Source organism: Ooceraea biroi, chromosome 4 (assembly GCF_003672135.1).
Source record: "Ooceraea biroi isolate clonal line C1 chromosome 4, Obir_v5.4, whole genome shotgun sequence".
Classification (NCBI taxonomy): domain Eukaryota; kingdom Metazoa; phylum Arthropoda; class Insecta; order Hymenoptera; family Formicidae; genus Ooceraea; species Ooceraea biroi.
Window position 1 is genome coordinate 3,627,697 of NC_039509.1, and position 23,248 is coordinate 3,650,944.

At 48.2% G+C, this 23,248-nt stretch overlaps 1 protein-coding gene across 5 annotated transcripts in view; it reads left to right on the forward strand.

Moving 5' to 3' along the window:
- LOC105280652 overlaps window positions 1-23,248 on the forward strand; it is a 379,732-nt gene that overhangs the window by 93,004 nt on the left and 263,480 nt on the right. Inside the window, exon 1 of one of the 5 annotated variants that reach the window (XM_011341362.3) lies at window positions 11,039-13,032. The exons of the other annotated variants lie outside the window; for them this stretch is intronic. The gene's annotated coding sequence lies outside the window, so the exon portion shown is untranslated. Of the gene's footprint in view, window positions 1-11,038; window positions 13,033-23,248 lie in introns of those variants that run through there. 5 annotated transcript variants of the gene reach the window in all.

Consider the following 23,248-nt stretch of genomic DNA (forward strand, 5'->3'; position numbering starts at 1 on the left):
CTTGAGTAAATGATAAAGAATGCACTTGTCTGTCTAAGAAAATCATTTCATGAAGAATCTAACACAGATCTGAATGAGGTGCTTGCCTTTTCAGTGTAATTGGACATCTAATGTTTGATCGATTATATCAATTTTTTATTTGTAGATGTTAAATGAATCCGTTGTGTTGACAAGCAGAAAAGATGAAAAGTTTTGAAAAGTACAGCTACATTTCTTATCACTATTTCGCGAAAGTCGTTTCTGATAAATATATATAATATCGATTGACATAAAACATACGTTTTGTTAATCAAATCCTTGATTTCTGTAATAAAAACATGGAGGATTTTGATCTGAATGTAGTATTTTGATCGACACGGCAAGTACGACGTTATAATAAGATTCGAGGTTCTATTAAGAACGAGTCTCTTTCTCTTCACTTGGCTTGCGTAAAAATATCCACCGCCATATAATTTCCACCGCTCGTTCCCGAGTGCGCAGCGTAATCTCGAGGTACATTACGACACTCGTGGATTAAAAGGAAGGTGCCTTTAGCCGGGCATTAATCAGCGCGAGCTGTCGGACTTCGCGCGGGCTCGAAGCGGCGGCGATTTATTCTAGGCCGGTGCGCGGCCAATAAAAATGCAATTAAAGGGCGGATAATGTGTTATACTGCTACTGTCTGTGTTGGCGACGCCAGCGACGGCGCGGCGTGCATATAAAGGCGCCGCGGAACAAAGGGAGAAGAGCAGGAGAGAGAATTAACCCAGTTGCGAAAAATAATACCGACGAGAGGATCTATTCTCGCGTGCTGTTCTCTCACCGGACAACGTGCAGACGCGGAATCGGCCAGTGGCCGACGGCCACGTGTTTCCGTCCTGCTAAGCCAGTCCCGCCGTCTAATAAAGGTCGATCGGACAGTCCTCCTCTTCCCTTCCTTCGTCGCCGTTTCGTGATCGTTTCTCGTTCACTCGTTCGGGACGAGCGGCTATTAAAATCACGGGGAATCAACCGCGACCGAATTACGCGAATGACGAAGCTAATGACGCCGGTCGAACCGGACGCGGAAAAGTCTCGGGAACGGCGAGATAACGCGCGTAATTAAGAAATCTTGGTTGCGGGAAAACGCGCGCAGCGATTGGAGTAGCGATCGTTATGCATTGGATCAGACGAACCGAGCGATTCAGTGAATTGATCGTAGAAACTTTCTGTTGACACACGATAATAAGGTAACGTAACCGCTCTCGTAAACGGGTGCTTGTTCAGTGGCGCGAGGTATCTTGATGCTTGATCTAATAAAATCTGCGGTAATAATTATAAAAGTATCTGGGACAGCGGATCGCAATCACGCGTTTCCGGTGATTAACGAAGCGATACACAGTTAAAGCAGGAATCAGACATCAAACGTCGCCGCCTTATCGAAACGCTGTCTTGGCCGGACAATCGATGCGAATCACCGAGAACCAGCCCGTCACAAGGAAAAATAGCATAGTTGCGAAATGATCGGCGAATCGCGACGAGGAAATGGCGATCGCGATGGAGTCGTACGCGTGTACGCGACGCGGGGGTGATATTACGCGCCCACCCCCATGAGCAGAGTACGTTTTCCGCGGGCCATTGTGCGGTATCGATTACCGATGTCCGTCGTATTTAGCCGACTGGGAGCCCGCAGTTTCCTCGGCGGACGGGCGCGCTATTTTCTGTTCATTGCTCGCCTTATCGCACGCTCAGCCCCGTACCCCCGTACGCCACCCTCTCGTCGCACCCCCGTATCCCGCACATCCCTCTTCGCCCGGCGTTTCTCTCGCTCTCGACGCGGCCGGGCAGGTTCAAATTGTTTGCATTGTACGGATCCTCCCGATGATATTAGCCATTATATTAAACTCCGCGCAGAACCGAGAGTCGAAAGATAGCGAGGGACGAGAGAACTGCTCCTGGACCAACCCCGGCAGCTGGCCGGGAGATATACTTCCGTCCGCTCCGTTCTTAACTTTTTCTCCTCGTGTTTCCGCTCCCGGGAGCACTCTCGCGATATTTCCGCCCGCCTTGGACAAGTCCCATACACGCCCCGCGGAGAACGTCGTTTGGACGTTAATACACGCCGACGGCGTCGCCCGGATGTTTACCGAAGTCGACGAAGTCAGTTCGTTTGGTCTTTTGCAATCAGATCGTTCTCTCGCGCGTTGTCTTCGACAAGCGCGGAAGTCACCTCCTCCGTTCGTGGATTATAAATCCGAAATGGAATCCCGTTGTAACATGTCCATATACATATACAGCAATGTTTGTTCTATCTGTGCACGCTGCATCGAGTTCTTTACTCGAGTTTCATGCATTTTCAACATTAGCCTTAGGATGTACCGTATGTAGTATTCGACATGGTTCCGATATGCGTGTTCCATCGCGCTGCCACGCGAACGGGAAATATCAAGATCCTGCTATGTTCTTCGCTACGAAAATTATTCTTTCGCGTTCGCAACGATGCTCCGTTTTTTTTCTTTTTTCATGCCGCCGCCGCTGCATTTGGTCACAGTTTTCGCTAGTGTATAAAGTTTCGTGTACCTCGAGAAAAGTTCAATGAGCAAATTTGTTTACCCCGCGTCTTTCCAGGATAATTACTCACGCTTGATTAACTTGCGTCTTGTTTTCTTAATTCGCGATAAATTAAATTTTTCATACGTTTCCGCTGGCGCGAGACGGACGCTGGTGTGTCCATAAATTCGGATTAGCGGAAAGGTAAAAAGTCTCCCGCGCGCTGTGAGTAAACTCAAAGATGCGCATAACTCATTTCGCGGGAGCTACTTACCTGCCAGTTTATCTGCCCGTTGCACAATTACGAAACGCGAACGTGCACGGTCCGCGCGATGATGTACACCCTCCCGCGCGTATACCTAGTTCGTTGTGCGAGCCATATTGCTCCATAAATACTGAGCGAGGGTATCTTCCGGCGGGTATCTTCCGGCGAGTATCTTCCGGGGGCGGATGTTCTCAAATATCATTCGCAGAAGGCGCGACCAACTATTCCGGTTACAAATGGACCCCATAAGTATAAAATTGCTCTTTTTATCTTGACAGCATGCTTGCAAAATTACGTATTCGATCGTGTTTGGTGATACTGATCAACAAAAAGGATGAAAAAAGCACTTGAATCTTCCAAGAGAACATGTTTGCAAAACTCGACAACTACTAACAACCGAGGGGTTGGTCACTAGCGGTTATAGTGTACAAAAATTACCCTTGATACGGATTACCTTTAAATTACCTCAGATTCCTTAAGATTACCTAATACTACAACAGTTCGATCACATAACTTGGCAAAAGTTTCAATTTACTGTCAAAATTCATCAATGCCGTATTTTCCGTATTGATTTCAGCCGGTAGTTCCCTCGATGATTGTTCAGAATTTTCCATTTTGATCGATTTCGATATAAAACCAGAAAAAAATAATAAACTAGCACAGAGCAAAAGAATCAAGAAAAGAGCAGGCAGCTCGGCGGACATATAGACCCGAAAACATATGAAAGGTTGCGTTTCCGATATTTGGTTGTCTCTCGGCGGTTAGATATACTGAATATATATCGCGCATGGTATCACGATTACCTTAAATTACCTCAGATTATCTGAGACTACCCTAAGAATTACCTAGCCCTTGTACAAAGATTACCTCAGTGACCAACCCCTCGCTAACAACGTCACGTTTTATTTTAATGTTCTTGTATCACTCATTGTGTACATGTTCAATTCGAGGATCAATCGCACGAGGCAAAACGCCTCTTTCCCGGCATATCTGGAATAAATTCGTCGTCGTAATGGTTTATATCAGGCGATTTCGTCATGCGAGCGAGCGATGGCGTTCACGCAAGGTCGGCTGCCAGATGCTGCTAATCGGAAAGTGGAGCGATGAGAGATCTATCGCCGTGAAAGATGCGCCGCGATTCCTTCCTCGGCAGCCGCGCTTTATTGCACGCGCGCGAGTCATGGAAATGCATCCGGCAGTGCCGCGGATCCGCCTGTAAATCAAACACTACAGACCATTAAAGCGGCTCATAACTCGCCGATATCTCGAGGACCGGCAGCTTATTATATCCCGCATATATAATTCGGCGAAGTGCGGGCATCCGTTCCGGTAGCGAAGCGTGTACGGTATCGCGACGGATGAACGGGTGGACGGTGGATGGATGGATCGACCATGGCGCGGCATAATTGATCAGGAGCTCGCGCGATCGATTGGAGGACCGATTGATCCTGCATGATCGACGCGGACGTCGTCGTTCGCGATTCATTATTCAGCCGCGGGAGGTTAGCGCGCGATCATCGTAATTGGTTTTAATGCCTGAAAATTTCCAACGCTAACGGCAGATTATATCCGCCAGCGCGTAATTAATGATACAGTATATACGTGTGCGCGAGGCGCGAAAGTATGAGTTACCGATAAATTCGCCGATCTGCGAATAATGCGGGAACCGTTCGCGCGAGCTAAGGAGCGGCACGTTTCCGCGGCGGAAGAAAATTCACGAGATATTTTTAAACGGAGAAAGTACCCCTTAAGACGCGGAAGACGCGGTAAGGGAATGGAACTGGAGTTGGAGAATTTCTATCGGCAGATCGCGGAAAACTTCCTGGGATAAGTGTCTTCTTCGTTTAACACCCGCAATATGCGGACGCACGTTTACTGCCATAATCAAGCGCTAGGAACCGGTCGACAAACTGCACGCGAGATACGAAGGTATCCCGCGCGGTTCTCAGAGTCGTTTCGATCTGGTCGATCGAATGCGAGCAGCTCGATAAAAGAGCGCGATGAAACGAAATGAGCTACTTTAGTTGCTACCAAAGATGCAGCCGTACTCGCGCATGGCGAAACGGCATACGCGCCTTTCCGCTTTTATCAAGTCTCTTTGGAACATTCCAGGAATTTCGATGCAAGTTGATATCGATTCACACTTCAATAAAAAGTTGGCTCATGGCTAACATCGTAAAAAATTCATCGCACGCGCTCGTAGCTGAATACAGACATTTTAAATAGTTTCGAAACATTCTCCCTTTTTCCCCGCGTCGCGTCGGTGCGCGTGCATATATCTGCGTTGTGTATCTGATTCCGTCCGGTAATGCGATCCAATTTAAAATGCATTGTATATGAACGTTAATTGGCGTTATTTGGTAGGACCAATTAGCGTTTATGGCCCGGCATACATGTTCCCGATGTACATACACACACACACACATATACATCGACCTGATGATCGCCGAAAGATCGCAAATATTTATCCTCGGGACGTGGAACTTATGAAGTCGCCCCGACAACTAGAATTCGCGAACAATAAATTTCACGGCGCCTTGAAAATTGTAGCTGTCGAACAACGGGACGGAGCTTCCGACAAGTGATATATGTTTGCGAAAATGACAAACACGTCGGCGCCGTTAAAATCCAGCGCGCGCGCTCGCCACGTTTCTCCTCTCGAGATATGTGTTGTACGTTCGGTCCCAGCTGCGCTCATATGTAACCTGTAATAGAATAGTTGTTGCTATTTTTGCCGTGCGCGCGCCACGCCGTACACACAGGAGAACGGAGATCTTTTGATCAACTCGAAACCTCAAACATGATCCCGCTCTTAAATGCAAGCGCGGATATGCCGCGTCAAGCGCACACGTGCAGCGACAGGACGGTCATGTTGAACACGCGGGCCCTACTCTTGATGCTTGTTACTTTCTGTCGTTATGCAAGAAAAAAAATAGGAAAACCTGATTCCTTCTCAAGAATGTCGATTATGCTTTTATTATTGCTTCTATTATTGCTGCGTTCAATTATTTCGTTGACTACTCAAAACATTCTTAACTTTGTTGATTTATTTTTGATGAGTACGACAGAATTTGAAGATTTAATAATTTATCTTTATTAAATTTGATAATTTATCCATATTATTATTTCAGTAAATAATAATACTTAGTATATAGTATAAGTAAATAATAAATTGACCGTATTTAAAAAATTTTTTAAATTTGGTCTGAGAATCACTCTGTATTTTTCACGTACGAAGTTTGGACGAGTAACATGTGCACGCGTGCACATGCTCGAGCGCTCTTACTCGTCCTCTTTCTGTTCCTCTTCTGCGAGCCGGGTTATGCAATGCGCCGATCGAAAATAGAAGAAGGTTCCAACGACGACGACGACGACGACGACGACGACGACGACGACCACAACGATGAGAAGATGACACGCTATACCTTCTCGGAATTGGTCGAGAACTAGACTCTCCAACTTGTATAGCACGTGCTCCGTAGATTCGTTTGATCCGATTTTTGCCGCACGTTTTGTGAGGTAAAATTTCGACGGACGAAACATTACACTTTTCCGCTGACTACGCAGCTACGCCGTATGCAAAATATTCGGCGGAATTAGTACGTGCGCTCCGTTGCAATGATCATAGTTGGAAATGGGAATGAATGGAAATCGTTACAATGTGGCTTCCCATATTGCATGACGCATTGTTCGACGACACCCGATATTAAATTAAAGGGCCTCGGTAATTGGATCCTCGTCATGTTACACACGAACTGGCCCGTAGCTTGAACTGCGTTGTGTTATTCTGTTACATTACTTATACGACTGGAACGGGCAGTTCTCTTCTAACGAAAGTTTGTTATAGCGCGTATAGCATAGCGATTGAATGACAATCGGGCAAAATATTAACGAACGCGCAAATTAGCAACCGGCGCTGTAAACGGGACGATTGATAATTGCCAAGTCCCATTGACAATTACTCGGTTAATTATACGTTATAAATATTTCAGCTACGTCCATTGGCGTTGTTAATAGATACCGAATGCACGCCGTGAAACATTCACGCGGCGCGCCGTTTGTTCATTATCGCGTTATTAGCGTCAACGTTTCTTGTGGTGGGAGACGTATTATTAGATTTTCCCGTAGAAATAGCCGGTTTCGATGATATTCAGGTAATTTTCAGAACATTCAGATACGTCTGATCGAAACCATTTTAAATACATTTTAGATACACATTTTCCCATGAAAAACTAATGTGCATAATTTCATTAATCTATCGTAATTTAAAATCTGAAAATGTTTTTATAGCAGGTAAAATATTGCGTATAAAATAAATCGACCGTCACGAGATAGTAATAGAAATTCCTCACATACGTGTGAAAATTATATTAATCGCAATATTTAAATGTAGTTGACAATATAGAATGGCAAGTTTCAAATTGGTTATCGCGTCGGGATATAAATAAATTAATGAGAAAACGATTATTTCATTGTTGCGACACGACGAACGTTCGGTAATTTGATCGGTATCGAATTGGATCCTGCGAGTTCGAATTAACATAACGCTGAAGTCATCAGATTGCCTGGCGCGAGTGATTGTCTCATCGAGAGAGTAAATGTCTTTCCTAAGAATATACCATTTCCATGCTAATAGGCCAATTTCTGTATCGTCGCAGTGTGTTCGATAAATCGCGGCGGAAAGAAGCTCGCCCGTTTCCGATCGATTTATAAGCCGGCAAATTTACGACTTTGTCGCCACGCTACTTCGATTAGCAATTTAGTAGGCGAATGTGCCAGATACGCCGGCGCTGATTAATAATGCGTCCTATATCAGCGATCGTTATCGGCACATACATACATACGTGCGAATGCGAGATACTTTCGCGAGCAGCGAATTTCGCATTGCTGGCGATATCGGTTCATCGGTGTGTCGTTCGAACGTTTCGAAATATGGCCGCGTCGCGCTTACTTGCCAAAGCAACGCTAAACAAGCTTACTGGTGGGCTCTGAAAGCATATTTTGATGCCAGGTAAAAGCATATTTTTGTTTCTGGACGCAGCGTTTCGAGCACGCTACGGCACCGATGTACAAGTGCGTTTTACGCAATACGTTTGAAAACACATAAACATTATATACCTTGAAATATCCGTGTAATTCGTAACACGCGTGATCGTCGGGCAAATTGTCGTTGCGCGGTTATGCGGTTATGCGCAAATGGCTTTTGTAAGTTTCGCGTAAGCTCGATGCATGCGTCGATCCGATTTAACGAGAAAATTTCGCAATGTCGACAAGATTACAGTCACGCGACTGATAACGCGACAAACGCGTTAAAATAGTAAAACGGTGTTGTTACGCGCGTAATCACTACGGCCTGGGACTCCATATGCGAGCGAACAAAATTTAGCAGATTTGCTAGCGCGTTAGATGCAATTAATAAGTGACACGATACATCGTGATTACTATCGACAAACATCCCTGCGCGCGTGTTTTGCGCGATGGAGATCGCACTGTTGCGAAATATCGCGACATTCGTATTCAACCGGCGAATGAATTCGAAAGGTTGAAAGCATATTTTAGCCAGCGCCGAATGCGGCTCGTTACAGTTTCGATTCGCTTCGAGAGTTTGCTGGTCGACGAATGGGGGTTAAAAAGGGGGTGGCAGAAGTGTATAGGAGGCGAGCAATGGAAATCCAATGTTTACCGGCGGAGAAATTAAACTGAAACTTGTGTCAATATCGTCCTCAGCTTTCGTCACTGTTTTCCCCACACCTGCGTTTTACCTTTTTAAATCCCCCGCGGATTCCCTGTTTTTTTTCCTCCCCTCTGGAGTGCCTCCGCCAGGCTCGCTCCAAGCGCCGTTATTCGGGCCATAATCGGGCGGCACTAATATCGCGACCGGTAATTGTGTACGAAAATCCGGGATAAATTATAACGGCCGCTGGCAGCATCCTTATGATTTATCAACGAAAGCCGATTCAATCTGTCACGATGCCTAAGCACGTGGTTGTTATATTAGCTGAGCAATATTTTTTCGCAAGTTTTATAGCGATGATATATGATTTTTCTGTAAATGGATAAACACTGCTAGCCTCGGGCAAATCAATGCATAGTTTAATACTGCACTTATATATGAAATAAATTTTCCGTGATTTAATAAAATTTGATATCTCAGATTACGTACGACACATGTTTAAGAGAAAGAGAGAGAGAGAGAGAGAGAGGAAAAATAATGTGCAATAACGAAGCACAATATAATTTTTGTGATAAATCCTTGCTCGACCTACATTGTCTTAAAGAGAAGCCTCCTCTTGCTTATGCATTCGGTTTTATCGGAAAATAGCGGAAAAGTTCCCACAGAATTCCAGTTTTTCCCGTGCACTTCTATCGGACCTTTTCAGATTATCGGCGACCCGCGAGCAGATCTCTTTGTGGCCATTGCAGGATCGAGGCACAATGGCGCTACAATGCTACCGCATCGAGCCGTAAAACCATAGCTTTGGAAGTCGTAAAGCGACGTGAAACGTAATGCACGTTGTGAATATGTAGTCTGCATTTGATGAACTCGGTCTTTTGTCACGCCTAAAGACCGTAGATAATTAGCAGTCACTTCATTGTACTACAAAAAGCTTTCTGTCCTGCCAATTGTGAAAAAATTAATTTGTTTTTATCGCCGGCATGGTTTTGAAAGGCGACAGCATTATGAAAATCCACCTGTTTCTCATGTTACAGAATACACGATTCCTTAGAATGATAAAAATATAACCTCCTCTCCCTCTCAGCCTTCGAATCTTTTTGTGAAATCGATATTTCAGGAAAATTATATATTCAAAAATATTGACTAATTTATTAGCATAATTACATAACCATCAATAATTTTTTTTATTATATAATATATTCAATCATACATTCAATGCTGCATTTGCACCATTCACAGCAATTTCAATCGCGATCCCTTCGAAATTTTATATGAAAAGAATCGCTCGTACCGAGCGCGTCCGATTTCGTTAACAGTCAAAAGAAAGGGGCGAGCGCGTGGTGCGCAAAAAAAATGTATAGCGACAGAATAATTAAAAGTAATTAAAACTGCGTCGGTGGTGCTCTGCGGTAATCCAGCCCCGACAAATTTCATTTTGAATGTCGGCGTTGTTTGCCGGCGACCGGGCGAAGCGCGCCACTCCGCTTCCCGGCGCTTTTCCGGCCGCTCGTGTGTATGCCGCGCATGCACTGGAATTATTCGTTCTCGCGTGGAGAGCCATCGGCGTTATTCGGCCGGAAACAGCCGATACAATTTAGATATTCAAGTCGAGCGCCGGGGCCTCATTGTTGCGCGCGATCGGGGAACGGAAAACCCGGAACGCTTCCGCGCACGGTCGGACGGACGCGGAAATTTCGTTTGAGCGTTAAATGCGGCTGTTAAATGTTGCGTGAGCGCGGCGAGAGAATGCGCGACGGTCCCGCAAAATTTAGTAGTTTACGATTGTTCCTGGTATAATTGAGTTTCAAGGCTGCTCGATGCCGACTTCCTCGGGGAGACTCGGCAAATGGATCCAATGCATAATCGCGCGCAAAGATTTGTGTGCGTTATTAGTAGAAATTTTAAATATGCTACAATTCTTTTCAAAGAATGCTGTTATGACATTTTCGTAAAACTGTCACGTCTTTTTTTATTCTCTCCTCCATTCATTCCATGCGACTTGTTCAATCGTAGTATAGCAGTACTTTGCTCCTTATCCCTCGCTCGATTTCATTCTCGTTGCGCCAAACTTTTCTCGTGCACCGCAAGTGCAGGTTGCAGAGATCAATCAATCGAGCGGATCGAGAGGATGTTGCGTCGCTCGCTCGCTCAATGCCGAGTAACGTCGACAGCGCGCCGAAGCGGAGTCTGGTCGAGTGGAGTGGAGCAAAGTGCATGCGTGCGAATTTTCGACGATAGATAGATAGGTAGGTAGGTAGGTTACGCATTGTGCGTCGTGCGCGGCGGGTGCGTAGAGCGAGGAGCGTGTGCCGCGTGGATTGGAGAGAGCGGTAGAGGAATACAGCCCGCGGATGGGTCGATAACGCGCAACTCTCTCGCTCATCGCGGAGTCGGTGATGCCACGCACCCCGTAAGCCGAGCTTTCCTCTCATTCCGTCGTAAGCTCGCACTCTGGCACATCCATCCGTTGCCGCCGCCGTTGCCGTTGCCGCCTGCACCGACCAACCGACCAACCGACCGACCGATCGACCACCGCCGTGAAACCGCCGCCGCCGACGCCGACGCCGACGCCGACGCCACCACCACCGTCCCCACCGTCGTCGCGCATACCCTCCCGTCGCCACCTTCGTCCACCAGCGCGCGCGAGCAGCACTATCAGCAGCAACAGCAGGAACCAGGAGCAGTAGCAGCGGCAGCAGCGGTTGTCACCTCGCGACCGCCGCCACGCTGCGCGTCGACAGTCGACCGACACGAATCAGTTCGCGAATCACGGCGAACAACCGAGCGGTTCGCTATTTCGGGAACGAGGGGAGGTCGCGCGGTGCTTTCGAGCGAGGTGGTGCTCGCTGGCATCCTCGGAATCGTCGCGGGTTCTACGCGAGTGCTCGCGCGTCTCGATGTCGACGAGTCCTCGGGCTGGTAGTTCTCGGTCTGGCAGTTCCGCGTGAGAGGACCGCGCAAGATGCACCGTCGCGATGAGAGGAATGTACGGCGAGCGATCATCCCCCTGCTTCGTGCCCTCGCGTTCCGCTCGTGTCGTCGTTAACAGGTTGTCGTTCCTCGGGTACTGTCCTCTTCCTGGTGTGACAATCCGGTTTCCACTCTCGAGTGAAACCCGAATCGCCGAGAGGCAATTGCGTCCCGAGCTGCTCACCCCTCGCGAGTCCGCTCTTTGCTCAAGCGAGATTTGACGCGAGGGAGGAAACGGTGCGAGGAATCGTTTTGATTGTCAGTGTCGTGAATGACAGTGCAGCGACGGAATACCGGACGAAAGGCGATCCCCCGGGCCACGAGTGAGATGTCTCATTCGCGACGGCTATCAGCGATTACCGCACAGTGCTGGTCCAGGTGATCAAAGCATCGAAAGAGAAAGATGTATGGCACGGTGAAAACACGTCGCACGCGACCGTCGGGTTTCTGTCGGAGTTGAATATCGCCCTGATTTCTGTCTCGAGGCGAGTCAAGGTGGATCGGAATTGGGCGATCGACTGGTAGATTCGGAAGATGCCTCTCACCAGGTTGGCTTTTCAAGATCCACTCTCGTGTTCAATCGGCAGAATCGATGCACTGCGGCGCACCATCGCGCACTCGGCTAATTCGCGATAGTGATTAAGATCCCGGAGATAAGATGCGGTCGGCGGTTTCTTCGGAGGCGTCCAGCGATCTCGTCGGGATTATTGGCCACGAGCGGACCGCTCGGATTGGATAGTCGATTGACCGGCTTTCCTCAGAGTGCGGATCGCAAGAGCATCGAGTCGGAGCGGCGCGAGCAACGCTCGTGATCGTTGGCATGCGAAACAGTCGGTGGCTCGTGCGCGAAAGAACGTCGGTTTCCGGTCGATTCGCCAGGACATCGCCGTCGCGTCGCGAGTGCGTCGTCACTTAGATATTCGTGGACGTGTGGAGCAAGCGTTTGCCTGGACATGCGACTGACTCCGAGATCGGCCGGATGTTTCGACGGCGTCGGACCGAAGTACAAAGCGGAAGTTCCTCGTCTCGCGATCACTCGAAGGTGATGTGCGCCGTGAGCAGGCAGCTTGCTCTCGCACTTTCTTGTCAATAGCTTACATCATTCGTCGTTCCTCGTCGCCGGAGTGAACCGTAAAATCAGTGAATTTACACACGCGTCCACCCCGGCACACGAGCTCCCGGATGCACGTTTTGAATATTTGTTCCGGGCTGCGGGGAGTCTCGAGAGTTTTCAGTTGAAGGGCCGTACGTGTGAATTTCCGTTTAATCGCCAGTTTTGCGATCAGTGTGTATCATAGTGTCTCGTGCATTGTCCCGACGTCGGAGACAGTAGGCCAGACCGACGCGAAAATGAGGATCTCGCTTTCGATCGCGAGGTAGACCGTTGTCGAACACGGAAGTTGTCCGACGCACAATCCTCGGAAGAGATTACGCATTCTCGTGTTCGCTATCGAATGACGGAGTGCTTTTCATCGACGACAGCGAGAGTTATCCACGAGTAGAGTACGGTGATCGTGTGATCGTTCTCTTTGCCACGCAGTGAATTACCAAGGCACGAAACATTAGTGCCCCACGGGAAAATGAAGAGGTCCTCTTGGTTCTTCACCTCAAGGTAGGATCTTCTTTTGGGAGTCGTTGCTGCATTTTAAACGAATGTAAAAGTTTCACCGGACCACCGGAGTGACGTAATAATGTCTCTCTCTCTCTTTCTGCACAGTGTTCCAGCATATCATCGCCTTTTGACTTAATTTTAGCGCTGAAACATTTAATTAATATTAACGCTATCACGACAGCAGGAGATTATACAACTGAGTGTAAAATTTATAATAGTTAAGAGCGCTGTATTTATATATGTATATATATAATAATGCATAATAATACATAAATAAAAACCTCATATACGCGTTTGAGGCTGTACCCGATATCAATAATATAACTTGTTACTGTCAAGATTAATGTCGAATTAACACCCAAACGAGCAGAAGAATTGTAGATATTACAATTTTGTCAAATACGCAACCTTCGTCTATTTTACATTTGCGCCTATATCGAGCTCAGGCTGTCGTTCTTATTCAATGACGGGGGGATCGGAAATCACCGAGCGGGTCAAAATACCGCATTAACCGACTGATGCATATTCCGTGAGACTTCGAACCCGCTTTGAAATAAATTGCCGAGTGCGTTCTTCGAGGTGATTAATGCCTACGTCAACCACGTTCGTCTTGCGCAATCGTCGGAATGCGGACGCCACAGAATTTAATCGTCCGCGAACAGTGGCCGCGCGCAGGCCGCGTGAGTTTCATCTTGTCTCGTGTAATTAGCCGGTGGACGGTTGCGATCGTCGATTTGTTTGCGAATCCGTCGAGCGGGAATTCACCTCGAGTCCAAACGAGCGGCGCGTGAGATAAAGCGGGCGAATTATAGTGATCGACGAGGCCGCTAATAATCTCCAGGTGCCGCGAGTTTGCGTTTCCGACGAGATCATCGGAGGGAACACAGACTTCTGCTTCGTCCAAGTGTTACGTGAGAGAAACGTTGAACGAGAAGCGACGAGGGTGAAAACTGGCGGGAACGGAAATGCTGGCCGCTCCGCGAGTAACGCGTGCTCCGATCGCGCGCTTTTCATCATCGCGTTCCGACGAGATTACGCTCTGGACGGCATTATAATGCGACGTTGGTTGGTTTTTCGTGTGGACGCGATCCGTTAAACCGAGCCCGAGGTAGGTAAACACCGGTCCTGACAAGTTTTGCTTTCAGCGCTCTCTTCCAATCCCCCGGAAAAGATCTCTCCTCTTACTCCAGGCAAGCTGTTGATGGGGTAAACATCAATGTTGGCGATCGTATCGCCCGCGCTGGTACTCACACCGGTATCCGGTGATATTTCGTTTGAAAGCGATCGCCGTGGCGTGCCGTGTAAGTAGACGCTGAGAAAACAACGAACAGAATAACCACGGTAGCGGGCAACTTTGAAATCGGAGGCGCGCGGCACCGAGCGAAAACCGATGCCACGGTGGTTATTTCGAACTCACCCGATCGACGAAAAATCTCGAAACGATCGGAACGTTGGAGAACCTACTCCCCTTGTGCACCACGTCCTGGGCGTATCTTTTTACCCTCGTGTGACGGCAGCGAGAATATTTTACGTTCCCATTGTTCTCTCATTATCCTCGTCGCTTTGCTCTCGCAAGCGAACTGCAGCGATCAGCATCCGTCTTCGGTAATGCACCACGCGATCGAACGGGCAATCTCGGCTATTGTTCGTGTTACGTTCGAAACAATTCTTCTTCATGGATTCGTTCACGGTCTCTCCGAGGTAAAATCGAAAACGCCAAACGCGACCCGGGGAATCGCGGATGCAACGTTTCTTCCAGCGATGCTACCGTATTAGCATTGCAGAAACGACGTTTCCGCTCGACGTTTCAGCGATACAGCGTTATATCTTGTCGGTGGGCACATCCAGCTGCAAACGTTCGTTAGTCGATCACGATGGGGACGGATTAGGGGGGGATCTCGTAACTAGCTGTTCTCGCAGCAGTCGCTTCGTCGCGTCTCCCGGAACCGAACGCGAATCGCGCTTAACGAAAGTTCGCCACTCGACGGACGGAATATATTGAAATATCGGGCTTCGATTTCGCGTTTGCCGCGCGAAACGAGGGGGTCTTCGTAATAACGTCACGTACACACCCCCCGGGCCACCCGTCGCCACCACCCCGGCGGATCAAAGGAAGAGGGCTCCTAGCTCGGAGCGATTCGTGCTTTTAATTTAGCTCACGAACCAGTCGGCCCACCGCCACTGCCGCCGGCTGCTACAACGAACGAACGAACGAACGAGCGAGCGAACGTGTCCGGGTTATCCTTATTCAGGAATTACCCGAAACCGTCGCTAAATTTCCCGTCACCCGCGAGCGGCACCCGCCGCTCTTCCCCTGTCTGGCCCTTCTTTCGCGGCTTTGGTATCCTTGCTACCTCGTGCAGCCTCGAATTTCCCGCTCGTCTCGACTAATGTACGTTGTTACCTCCGCCGTCCTTCCCCGCCGGATAATTTTAGATCTCCGCGTCGCCCGTCTCTCTCATTTCCCCCTCGTCGGCGTTTCTCGATACGTTTTCTATCGGCAATGCTCGTCTCGTGAGTCGCCTTACAATTTGTTTCAGTCAAGTTTTCTCCCGCGAAGGATCGAGAGTTACTCACGATATCCGACCGGCTTTGCCGATGACGAGAAAGAAAAAATTTGGAGTGGTGCAATCCGTAACCGACGCGGCTCCGTGAAATATCCGCGTGTTCGCCCGTGTTTCGCGATGAATATCGGCAGTCTCGCAGCGGTGGAGTAATTGGCATGACGTGCCATTTAAGCATCATTCTCGAGCGGATATAATATCTGTAACGAACATTACGCGTATATTTTATGCGGGCCTGCGACGGACGTTTATGGTTTATGAAATGCAATATTCGTTGTGCGCGACAGTAAAAGTTTACAGAATCGAGTGCTGCGTGGCATTGGTGCGTTTAATGAGATATGACACGACCGCGCCTGCCTGCAATCCTTTTAATATAACGTAAAACAAACGCGCGGGCACACGACGCGCCAAGATAAATAGAAATCCGCGTATATCCCAAGTATATCCGGGTGTCACGCTTATTTCGCCGCACAGTCGCGCTGCTAATGCAATATTTTTTCACTCTTCTTTTATCGAAATTACCGGCGCTCGCTCGCTTGTTGAGCGCGATGCGATGCGTAGCGCGGAAAAGCTTGGGCGTGCGACGGGAAAAAACTCGCAAATTTCACAGCGAAAATATTGCAACGTGTCGAAACGCGCTAGCACGTCAAAAGCCAGAAAAACCATTTTCAGACCTTATCGTACCGCGACTCGTTGCGCTCCTTTGTTCGAGTCACGTCGCGCACTTGAGATATTACCGATGAAAAGGTGGCTTTTCACGTACAACTATTTACGGAATGTTTTTCGAGGTACCGAGGATGCTGATGTTGGATTAACATTTACATTGGTCTCTGTTGCGACAATGTTTTACCATCAGTAATCGTCACGTGCACGCAACAATAAAAGCGTTGAAATTCGAATCAAAATCTCATCAGCATTCGTATATTCGTGTTGCCTACGCAAGCCTCGCGGAGCATTGTGCAAAGTACAACAGACAGCAAATCGATCCTCGGTTATGGAGACCGATCGACACGATGTAATTCTAATTATCAAAACGGAGAGAAAAATTACTTAATCCTAGAGGCTTCGTCTTAGGACAAGCAGGAAGCGCCGTCATTAACCGAAATGAGCGGTTCCTCCACATCCTCCGCTTTCACGCTTCTTTTTGCGCCCATATTTTCTCTTTCAGCAAAGTTCCGCTCATCCTTTGACCTCGGCTATCATTACCGAGTTTGCGGAGGTGGGGGAAGGGGGGGGGGTCGCGCGAATCGATTACGCCGCGCGTTCGCAATCGCAGTCGGGCGGATCGACATTAATATGCCACCCGAGACAGCCGAGTCGCTCCTAATTAAAAGCAGAGGGCTAGATAAGCACTTGGAATGCGTACGCGCTTGAACCGTGCAAAAATCCACTGATCCCGCCGCGATGAGACGTGAAAAAAATCGCGCTTTTAAGACAACGAATCGGGCGAAGCGGCAGAAACGACGCGACGAGCAAACGAGAGCGGAGGCATAGAGAGACAATGGACGTATTACCGAACACGGGTCTGCTCCTAATGATGTAACCTGTTGACGGGGTTATAATCAGGCGGCGGACATTAAAGCCGCGGAGCGAACGTAGCCGGGGCGAGTCTGCGACTTCAGCTTCTCTGAAGACCCGGATGATGCTGGCGGGCTATATTACGGACACGTACGTATGTATGCCCGTATACGTCGTATACACGCAAATTATATTCATGCGTTTATAATGCTGTCGTCGTGTGTGAGGTAGGTGGGCGGCGGGGCGGCGGGGCGGCCCGCGGGAGGGCGGAAAGAGGGATGGTCTTTTGCGGACGAGAGCCGGCTCTCCGGCTTTTCGCTAACAGCATAAGCGCACTTACCTTTGATCCAGAGCTAGCCATAAACATCCTTTTATCGGCCCTTCGTTAGGGAGAATCAACTAAAAATGCAGAGCGACACGCCATTCAGCGACACAAAGGACGTGTAAAAGCCCCTCGAATGGCGGTGAGGCGCCGCTTGTTGCATATCCTCCTATCAAAGAGAAAAAGGAACAACCGCATGGGCAACACGCCGCGTAATAAAAAAATCCTCTAAATCTATTGGGACGATCATCGATTTTATCGGAGTTTTATCGAGACACCGCCGAGGGTCCAATCAAAGTCTAATTCCCAGAACTGTTCTACTGCTGGTGACCGATTGAAGTTTATCCGTTACGCTCTATGTGTGTTGGAATCACAATACATTATACTTTACAACGATCCTATTTCCTGCATGCGAAGAGAATTTATTTATTAATCTTTCCAAATTATCCATTGACGTATCGATTTCTGTGTGAAACTTCAGTTCCATTGTTTCATAGTCGGATCCACTGTTCTCCAACTGCAAACTTGGAGAATCTTCTGACTCCAGAAAATTCAACTTTCCGGTATCCCAAGCTAATAAGCTGCGGGCAAGCGTCGTAAAATCCGCCGTCGAAGACGCGGCCACTTCCGTATCTCCGTACAAGGTCTTCGATTACTCTGAAACGACCTCCGCCTCTATCTACCGCCTGAGTAAACCCCCGGGAATCTGATTCGCGACTTTACGATTTCGTGCTGCGAGCACGCGGCGAGCACGGCTTGGTGTAAGTCGCGGTGGGACGGGTGGAAGAAGAAGTTGTAAACCCGCACTTAAGCCAAGCGATAAAAACTTTCGAGGGCGGCATAGCCGCGGACGTATTTCCGGCACACGGCCAGGAACGACTCCGCGCTGAGAAAGCGCCAGAAAAAAAGCTTCCTCGAGAGGAGATAATGAGAAAGGCGCGTGAGATAGACTTTCTTGTTACGCTCGGGGCGATCTTGTAAGAATCTATCGATTAATAAAACTCTCGTTTCTATTTTTAGCGCGTCGTTATAATAAAAGACCGCTTCAAGTTAAACATAAACTTTAATGGAATACATAATCGATTCTATAGTATACATAAGATACTGTAGATTAATATAAAACCAAGATGAGATCGTGCCGTCGTCGAGGAATTAGAGCTCGTCTCCGCTGCAATTGTTTTCACATTATATTCAAATTGGGATAGCCAGATTCGAATAAAGTTTTCATTGGATATAACACGCGCGCGCCAATGTGTGCGACGCGAGAGTAATTCGAATTAAATCGAGCACGAAAAGTGGCCGCGCCGCTATCAAAATCGCGAAAGGCGCGGCGGAATCTTTTTATTGTATAAACGATGGATTAATCTCACGTTGCAACGAGCATGTGGCGTCCGAGCGTTATCTCATAGCGAATGAATTTAGATTACCCCTCGGTCCTGGCGCGCGAGTGGAAGCAGATTTTTATGAAGCAGATAATACGCTGCGCGATCTAAATTCCACGCGAAGCAGAGTAGGCCGTAAATTCGCGTTTAAGCTCCCGCGTTGTTTCCCAGCATCCGCTAAAAAATTACCACTGGCTGGACTATCTAAGGAGAGAAATGGCACAATCCCCGTATTTATTCCCCGCGAGAATCACGGTGAGATATTACGCTTGATAAAATACCCCGTGCTCCTTCTCCGGATGCTGTTTCTCTTTTACATCATCGTGTACAATGAGTATACACATGAAAAACACACACGCACACACATTTATTGTCGCATTAACGGTTCGTTACCAACTCTATTTCTCGGCCAACGTGGATCCGGCGTTTCGATTAAATCGACCTTAAAACGCAATCTGTATCGGTGCGAGACCCGGGGCAGCCCGTATGTCGGCGAGATTGCAGCACGTTGCGCACAATGCAACGCAACGGACCGCCGCAATCGCGGAACAACGTAATCTTACATCGCTGGTTTAATCGCAATCGCGCGCGGAACGCAGCACACGTGAGGGCTTATTCGCGCGCACGATAATTACGGTCGCTGTTACGCCTGAATGCTCGTGATTTCACGATGCTGGCTCGCACTCGTTCTTTCGCTATTCTTTGTCGGACATGTTGTACACGCACGCGTGTACACGTGGAGAGCGAAAATACAAAGAGGCGGGTATACGGGTGCACCGAATTTCGGAGTTCGCAGTTTATCTTGGTGCATTTGCAGTGGCACGAGGTAAAACACAAGCGTCGACCGTGCACGTGGGAGGAAGGGGCGAGAGGGCGGTAATCGGAGGAGTGGTTTCGCTCCCGTTGTTTCAGAGGGTTTTTAGAGAGGTGGGGGAGACACAGCGAAGGTGGATGGGATGGGGGAGAAATGGAAAAAAGGGGTTTGCTGGTGGGGTTAGCGCTGCTTCTCGGGGGGAGAAAGCCTGTTGAAGGGATGCTGTGGCCGAAGTTAATGAACAAAAATCGTCGTGGCGCGTCTTGCCGTTATCCGCTACGAAATTGGAGCTCTGTAGCTGTTGGAGCGACTGGACGTTTGCACAGCAATTATCCATAAACGCGAACCTGCGAACCCGCTTTTTTAATTGTGAATTGCTTGGAACCTATCAGTGACAGTATTAAAGCGGCTCAGCAAGCTAGCGTGTTTGATTTAGCGATCCAAGATAAATGGTAGCTGTTCGATGTATATAATACATTTTCGTTTAATCGTATCCGTATTAAAAATGTATCTTACGTATTGGATTATAGGCTGTGACACCTGGTGTGCGCGAGATTGGTCATACATATACAGATTGCCTACATTTCTGTTTCGCATAAGACTGCTGCGAGATTGTTCTCGCAAGAAACGCCGCGAGAGATGTTTGGACGTGGCAATCCGAGAAAATAAGTAGTCACGACAAACCCCGCGTGATAAATAGATATGAGAAACGTCAGAATCGATCTGACCGATAGAAACGCGAAAAAGACGTCGGTGAAAAATCGAAGCCGCACCGCAAACGAGCGTCCAGAGAGATCTGTATTCTTTCCATTTCTCTCTCTCTCTCTCTCTTTCTTTCACGCCCGCGGGCTACTCTCGTGCCTTTTTTGAAAAATTACTCAGGCCACGGTCTCCCGAGCCTATGCGACACATTTGATTCCCCATTCCCGTCCCTTTTATTCGTCTGCAGTATGCGCGGCCGCTCTCATCGAATTTCCTCATGCCGCCATTCCGACGCGTCCAGATTTATATTTTCTGCCCGTTATCGGACCTCCCCCTTTTGTGTGGGCCGCCTCGCTCTACTCTACTCTAGTCCAGTCTTTCATCCCGCTTTGAAAGCGCCGCCATCCCCCGAGGGACGAGAGCGCCCTTCTTATATAAATAGCGTCGCGAAATGTCGGCACGACAATAACGATTTAAACCGCTGTCAGTGGGAGCGCTTTTTATCGCAGGTGCAGCTGCTCGTGGTCCTACGCGAAAATCGGGAGCAACGATCCCGAGATGCCGGGATCACCCCTATCACCCCCTTCGCGCCGAACCGATTCGGGTTCTCGCCCTTCTGTCCCGTTCTCTTTCTCTTTCATCCGACATTCCCCAGTGGCCCGTTATCTCCTGGCGCGGCTCCAAGCCGCGGTTATCGGGCCTTTCTGACGCCAATTACGCGATTTTTCAAATCGACGAACCACCCGCGTGAGAAACAGCGCGGGGGGGGGGGAGACGGAGGGACCGCAAAATCGATTGCACTCGTACGAATACGCGTTATTGACAGTCGCAAATTATAGATTACACTCGTCGCAGATGGGTTAACAGCGTACAGTTGTACGCGTTTCGTTGACGTTGCCAGCATTAAGATGTTGCAATCGTAAATGTCGGTTAAGTATTGAGATTTATGTGACGGGTTTAGTTCCATACAGCAGCATTTGTAAACTGCGAAACACAATTAATGGCCCGCGACTCCTCTCTCTCTCTCTCTCTCTCTCTCGCGGAATTCTTTCGAAGTCGAAGAACTGAAGTGTGGTGACTAATTAATGTTATCTACGTGCGCTTGCGTCTGTTTACCATGTCTTGAGCTTTGAGTGAGACGCGCTGCTTTTCAAGCCGGTCAAGATAGCTCAGTAAAGATACCCATTTATCTCTCTCTCTCTCTCTCTCTCTTGGTCCCGGCAGAAGTTCTGAGTCGAATATATCTTGGCCATCTAATTAGTTTCACGCTAACGAGGACGAGAGTTCGTACTTCTCTTAGTGGGCCACATAACGAGGCTAATTTTGCATTTAACTCCGCGTGATTATGAGCGGCACAAAAGCGATGTATATACTATATTTTACAATTGCGAACATACACGCGAGTACTCGTGTCAACGATCTAATGTTGCTATCAGCTATACTCGGCGAGTACTTGCAATTTGAAATTTCTTCATCAACTCGCAGCGAGAGAAACTGGAGCTGCGAATGTTCCGCGAGATTTAGATGATGTTTACGAATGACACAGACCGTTTGATTATTCTGCGTGCTCTTTCCATTATTTCACTACTTCACTACGCAAATGCAATATTGTCTGAAATAATATCTTGACGTTCGTTCGCGTAATAGACATGAAGGTGCGTATATGTCCTCGTCATTTAATTAGGTTTGCGCTAATGCAACGACGGCACCGTACTCGCATTGTAATTAACCAAATGAATTCTGCATGTACAATCACGGTGCCGACCTCACCGGAATGCATACTTTACGATCTGTTGTGTCACGTATACATGTAAATAATATTTTAAATATATTATCGCTCGCGGAGCAAGCGACCATCAAAATCTCTATGCTATCTCAACATCTTCGTTCATTATCATTTCCATTCTGCAAAATGTCAACTGCAAGTATACATATGTATAATATATTGCAACATCAAGTTGATAGATCAAAGGCTAATGTGACCATTTGCGTTTATACTTTCGACGTTCTAGTTTCAAGAACGTCGACTCTTTTTTAATGGCACGTGCGGGCGTGTGACTTAATATTAACTGCGCGATAAATCAAGCCGCGATAATCAAAGTGCGCGCGCACCGCGTCTATCAAGACCCACATCGTCAATCATCGAGTTGGAGCAAACGCGAGCAATTTCAATCTGGTGCCTTACTTAATCTTACTTCTCGAATTATTCGGCCGCGTAGTATTCATCTTACAAGTGCGCACTTTCGGATTAAACCGGCAACGTCATCGAGCACTCGACGAGGCGAGGCGAGGCGAGGCGAGGCGAGGAGTCAAGGATGCGGCGTCGCTTAAATGCACATCCTCGTCATCTTATCCCCGTCTTGCGTGACGTCTTCAGCTTCGAAGCTTCAGTCTTCGTTGTCGTCGGTGCCCGCCTCCTCGATCGCGCGCGGAGAAGTACGGCCTCGTCGTCTAATTAGTTTTACATTAACGAGGCAGGGCGAGGGTGAAGCGGGCGGGATTGTACTCGTCATACTCGGCGGAATTAACGGCGCCAATTTCGCATTTAAGTCGACGTTAGTCTGTCTCTTCCTCCTCGCTCTTCTCGCTCCCTTTCTCTCTCTCCCTCTCTTTCGCCCTCTCATTCACTTCTCTCTCCCTTTCCCTCTCTCTCTTTCTCTCTATGCACAGAGAGCGACATTGAGGTAATTACGGAATAGCTCTTTCGCTGCCTCGTCTGCAACGGGTGGTGGGTCCATCCTTCCTCCGTGCGCACGTACATACCTATCGCACATATATACGTATCAAACCCACGTATCCGGCGCCACGTGTACCAGCGGGGGCGGGTTTACGTTCGTTTGCCTAATGTCTGCTGCAGCGCCTTTGGCTACGCCGGGGCTCCTTTCTCGTGGCGTGCCTATTAATTAACCTCGAG